Source organism: Gobius niger (genome assembly GCF_951799975.1).
Source record: "Gobius niger genome assembly, chromosome: 20".
Classification (NCBI taxonomy): Eukaryota; Metazoa; Chordata; class Actinopteri; order Gobiiformes; family Gobiidae; genus Gobius; species Gobius niger.
The window spans coordinates 24,350,226-24,356,225 of record NC_136871.1 but is presented as its reverse complement, the minus strand read 5'-3'; positions in this window follow the sequence as shown (position 1 = coordinate 24,356,225).

Below are 6,000 nucleotides of genomic sequence, written 5' to 3'. Positions count from 1 at the left end.
AAATAACTCAAGTGTTATTAGACTTGTTGATACCACCGCCCGCCCCACCCCCTTGTCCCAATATGCATGAATGGCACTTAAAGAAATAAAATATGGTAACTTCACTGTGGACAAATCTGAGGTCTGACGTTTATTTGAAGAGGGAAGGGCTTTCAGTTGATATGAAATGAACAAGATTATTGTTTTTTAAATCAATCAAAAATAGTGAAATTTGCAAATCATAAAGACTACAATTACAATATACTCATCAAAATATGTTTTCCAATGCACATGCTCCAGTATTCGTATTCAGTTCGTATTTCAAACTTTTCTCAAATGTCAATGCATGGGTGAGTGTTGAAAATGTGCTTGAGTCTGGATTTTGAAAACAATTTTTAAGAAATATTGTACCATTATCAGGTCCAAAGCGCTTCACAGTAAGGAACCAGTCACCCATTCACTCTCTCATTCACACAACAATGTATGCAGACACTGGAGGCCAGTAGGGCATGTGTTTTGCCCAAGGATACAACAACAGTGTGCATATGTGGGAGCTGGGATTCAAATCCGCAACCTTCCGATCACGAGACCACCCACTCTACCAACCCGTGCCACCATCGCTCCACTGTGGGTCTAAAACAGTGGTTCTCAACTGGTGGGTCGTGACCCATAAGTGAGTCGCAGAGCCATTTTTAGTGGGTTATGAGCCTTTCCCAGGGAACATGTCTTTCAGTATTTATCAACGGAAATGTAAAAGCACTACTTGTGTCAGTTAAACGGCGTAATGCGAGATCGACTGCTTGGGAGGGCTGGTATATACTGTCAAGGCTTTATTTCATGACACACATTAGAAATAGGTTTAAAGTCATTTATATTTCCAGACAAACCAACACCAATATCACAGCAGACTGTCCCTTCTGAGCACTGACTTTGATCAGGATATCAGCTTGATTTATTTATGCTTCAATGCTGAAATCCACCAAAGTCCATTTGGAAACGCAGTATTTCATATAAAATGATCGCAAATTGGGAAGAAAAACATTTTATTTAGGCTGCGGCTTGTCATTGTATGGTGGGTCCCAATTCCATGCCAGTTGGTCTAAAAAATATGCACCTAATGCAAACACTGGTACATGAGCCAAGTAATTTTCTGATTTAGGCACCCAGTTTACTCCAGTCCTTTCAAGAGTTGAATAAAAAAACTATCTGGTTTTGAAGTTTGTGAGAATAAAATCCTTCCAATCAATATAAAATTTGTTTTTTTTCCCTTGTGGCGAACAAGTCTTGCCACAATACAAATGCAGAAAATACAGTGGATACATGTCGTTCAGGAAATGGATGGTCTGCTGCACTGACTTTTAATTTACAGATAAAATACTGTCCATCACCTTCAGGATCCTCTAGGATTACATAAAGCTAACTCTAGTCCCGCTAATCCTCTAATGGCTTCAGCTAAACAAATGAGACAGGAGTTGCTGAGCTGCTAAAATATGAGTAATGTCCCGGCCAGGCCTCCCCTTTTAAAAATAGACTGTCATTGGTTTTACTGTATACAGTTCAGCAAGTGCAGCATGGACTGCGTGAGTAACAGGCAAAAGACATTACAACATGATTAGCCACAGAAGGCAACAAGCATGGAACAGTTTTGACAGTCCGAAGCCCAGAAAAAATTGAAACGGTTGGGCTGTCATTGTTGAATACTGCATCCAGTAGAGAGAGGAGAAAAGCATGAGGGCAAATGAATACTACACACCTACATTATTGTCTTGGTTGCCCCAAAATGTCTAAATATCTTGCTGGGGAGTCCTTGTTTGGAGGGAGAGGTGGGCTGCCGTGTCATCTCCTCTAAAGATCTCTTGTGTAGGTGGGATCCACACGTGCGCTGCCAGGACGTCTACATGGACTGAAACCTTATAGCATGTGGTTCCCGTCACATGGCGCTCTAAATGCACAGACAGAGCAGAGGACAGAAGTGGACTCGCTGTGGCTGGAGTGAAAGAGAAAAGAGCACATCATGTTGGCTTTGTTGCTACTGACTCTACTCTTGAATACTCAACTCTACTCTCCTGCACCAATTCGTAAGATGTTCATTTCCTTATTGTCTCCCGTTGTGTGGTGACGACACAGTACAAGGGAATTTTGTTATTATCATAGCTCACCTTACCTTTATCTTAGGCACCATAGATTGCATTTTTGACAAGAATACATGTATAATGTTGACAGATTAAAGCAGGAAAGACATGTCAGCTAAATGTAATTGCCTGCACAGAATTTATATTGTGTTCATGTTACACTCTGTGGCATTTAGACGGTCACACAGCTGTTACATAATGTACCATGCAATATAGTGTGACCTAAACAGCCGGATCTATTTAACTATTGTGAAGGAATAAGTCTCACTTTGGGTAGAACGTTGTGTGTTTTGTTTTGTTGTTGTTTTTTTTCATTTACAATAAGGTGTGTAAAGATTTTTTTTTTTTTTTTGCTTTGTGTTGTCTCAATGTAGTGCTCGAAGTCTAACATGACAAAATTACTTGATTACATTAGTCCATTATGGCCAAAACATTTATGCTGGTGGAATCAATAATTTGTAATCTATTCGTTTTAGCATTTTTTTGTTCCAATTCTGTGCAGATCATGAAAGAGTTGGTGAGGACATTTTTTCTGACGATGGTAACGTCCCGGAATCAGTGGCTGCTTCAGTCAAAGAAACATCAGCAGAAGAGGACCTTGCTCCGGAGGATGAACCTTTAACTGCAGAAGAGCCTCCTAATAACACGGAGCAGGTTGATGATGAAGCTAAGGAAGAACCAGAAAGTCCTGATGTTGTTGCGGTCGATGACCAAACAACCGAGGAATCGCAAACAGCACCTGAAGATGTCACCGTGGAAGACCCAGAACCATTAGTTGCTGAAGAATCTATCGATGACCAAGCAATTCCAGAACAGGAAGAAATCATTATTCTTGAACCGAATGAGAAGCAAACATCTCCAGAAGAAGATACTGCTGTAGTTGTCGTGGAGGAACCAAGTAATGAGGAAACTACGACAAAAGACACAGAAGAACCAGCGATAGTTGCTGTTGTTGAAAGCGGTGATGAAGAAGCCAATGAACCCGAGGAACTAGTGGTCATTGATGACACTGAATCGACTAATCCAGAGGCAGCACAAGAAGAGGAGGTAGTTGTTGTCACAGTGCAGGAAGCTAGTGTTGAAGAAACTAAGTCACAAGAAGAGGCGGCCATTTTGACTGTTAGTGTCACAACTGATGACAATGAAGGAGCAGTGGATTCTGTAGACCCTGCGGTTATTGCTGTTGGTGAGCCAGCCGATGAAAATGCATCGGAAAATGCATCGGAACAAGTGATTGCTGTTGTGGAAGATACTTATGAGGAACAAGAGATCACTCATGAGGGTGATGAAGTACCAGCGGTTGTTGCTGGGGAAGAGGAGGAAACTCAAGAAGATACAGATGAGCGTGCTGTTGTTGCTGTAGCTGAAAGGCCCAATGAAGAAGCAGTCACTGAAGATCAAGGTGAACCAGTGGTAGTTGTTGTTTTGGAAGGTTCAGAAGAGGATTCAGCCACAGAAGAGGCGGGGGGAGATATTGTTGTCATTGTAGATGAGAAGCCAACTTCAGAAGAATCTAAAGATAAGCCCATCTGTACTTGTGGTTTAGCTGTAGCTAAACAGACAAAAGAAGAATCTGTCAACGAAGATCAAAATGAAGAAGTCATCTTTGCAGCTGTGAGTGATGCAGAGGAGGAAACAGCCTCAGAAGGCTTGGAAGAGCCTGTTATTGCAATTGTAGATGGCCCAGAAGACGATGCAACCACGGATGGCAAGGCAGAAGCAGTGGTAGTCGCTGTTGATGGAGATGCAGAGGATGAATTTGCTGAGGAGTCACTAGAAATCCCTATTGTTGCTATTGCTGATGACACTGAAGACACAACAAACAATGAAGAAGATCATCCATTGTTACTTGTAATGGCAGAAGGGGCAGATAAAGACACATCCAATGCAGACCAAGATGAACCAGTCATTATTGCGGTTTTGGAAGGCTCCGAAGAGGAAACAGAGCCAGAAGAGACAGGCGATGTTATTGTTACCATTGCAGAAGGTGGCAAAGAAGAAGCCACTGATGACGGGGCAGAAGCGGCAGTAGTTGCTGTTTTGGAAGGTACTGATGAGGAACCAGCTGCTGAAGAAACAGATATACTTGTAGTTGCTATTGTAGATGACACTCAAGGAGAACCTGTATCTGAAGATGAGGTAGAGCCCATTGTTATTGGTGCCACAGATGACGTTGAGGAGGAACCTACTTCTGAAGATACAGATGTGGCTATTATCGCCATTGTAGAAGATGGTGATGAAGACACAACCACCGAAGACCAGGAAGGAGCTGTGGTGGTTGCTGTTTTGGAAGATACGCCCGACCAGCCATCTCCTGCAGAAGAAGAAGCTGCTATTGTTCCCATAGTTGAAGATGACAATAATGAACAACATTCGGAAGACTCAGAGGCACCTGTAGTGGCAATTGTAGAAGGAACAGGCGAGGAGGCTGCTACTGAAAACCAGGAAGGAGCAGTAGCAGTTGTTGTTGCGGAAGATGCTGAGGAGCAATCAACTGCAGAAGAAGAAATCGGTGTTATTGCCATTGTTGAAGGTGCAGATGAGGAAGCTGCCCCTGGGGAACCAGAGGAAGCCATTGTTGCAATAGTAGAAGGCACCGATGAAGAAATAACAAGTGAAGATCAAGAGGAACTGGTTGTGATTGCTGTTGTTGATGGTACTGAGGAGCAACCATCTCTTGTTGAAAAAACACCTGAAGAAGCAGTCCCGGAAGACACAGAAACAATCATGACTGTTGTAGAAGCAAATGAAGAAGACACACCCGTAGAACCACAGGAACCTGAAGTGGTTGTTGCTGATGTAGCTGCTAGTGATTCAGTAGTTTTTATTTCTAAAGACGTTGAGCCTGACGACGAAGGCCAAGATGGACATGTACCGGAGGAAGCCAAACAACCCAGTGTAGAAGAAATCTTAATTGCTGATGTGGTGGGCATTGAACAACTCGCTCCCGGAGAGGCAATAGTTCAAGAGGAAACAATCGGTAAGATGCCAAATTAAGGTGAAACAGGATTTAAGAAAGCATTTTTTTTCATTCATTATGGTTTTCTCTTCAGTTCTGATCAACAGAGGGGCTGTGCTGGGAGCTGCATTTTTCACTTTGGTTTGTTTTATGACCATTGGATTTGTTGGAATAACTGTGTCCAAAAAGCTGCGGTGAAAGAAAGTAAGTAATAATTCTTTTTTTTTTTTTTACATTTTAACTCAAGACAAATTTTGTTTAATCCATTGTGTTTTTTTTTTTTCTTTTGTTCAGGATGGACGAGTTTCTCTGCTGTAAATATTGCAAGCTCTATGAGTTTTTGGTAATGTATAATGTTTGGGGACCTAAAACAATTTCAAAAGATTTATATTGTCAATTGATTGATTTGAATTGAAATTGAAGTTCTCTCAAACCTTTGGTGTGGAGCGGGGATGAGGGGTGGAAGCACAGGGAGGGCAGGGAAGGAAGTTCAGCTTCCTGATAGCCTGGTGGATACAACTGTTCTTCAGTATACTGGACCTAGCTGGCCCATGGATTGCACAGTCTCCTCTCTCGCTCTGCAGCAGGAAAGCCCCTCAAGCTGGATTGCACTGACCAGTACATTACAATTGAGCCAGGTCTCGGTGAACATAAAAACCCACCATCTTCTGGGAAGAGTGAAGCAGACGAATATATTCCATCTTATTCCCCAGTGAACTTACATTTGCCAAAACAATAGTAGGGATAGAAGGCTTCTGTGGCTTTGCTGCGAGTGGTGTTTCCTGTAGCACCTCTTGCACCTCTTGCGACGTCTCCACTGTGCTGCAGGTGTGGGGGACTCTTGGTGCCTCTTCAATGTTTCAGAAGAAGAAATCTGTGGATTTGTAGGTGTCAAATGCTGCTCAAAGACCTTTAGATCATATTTGTTTT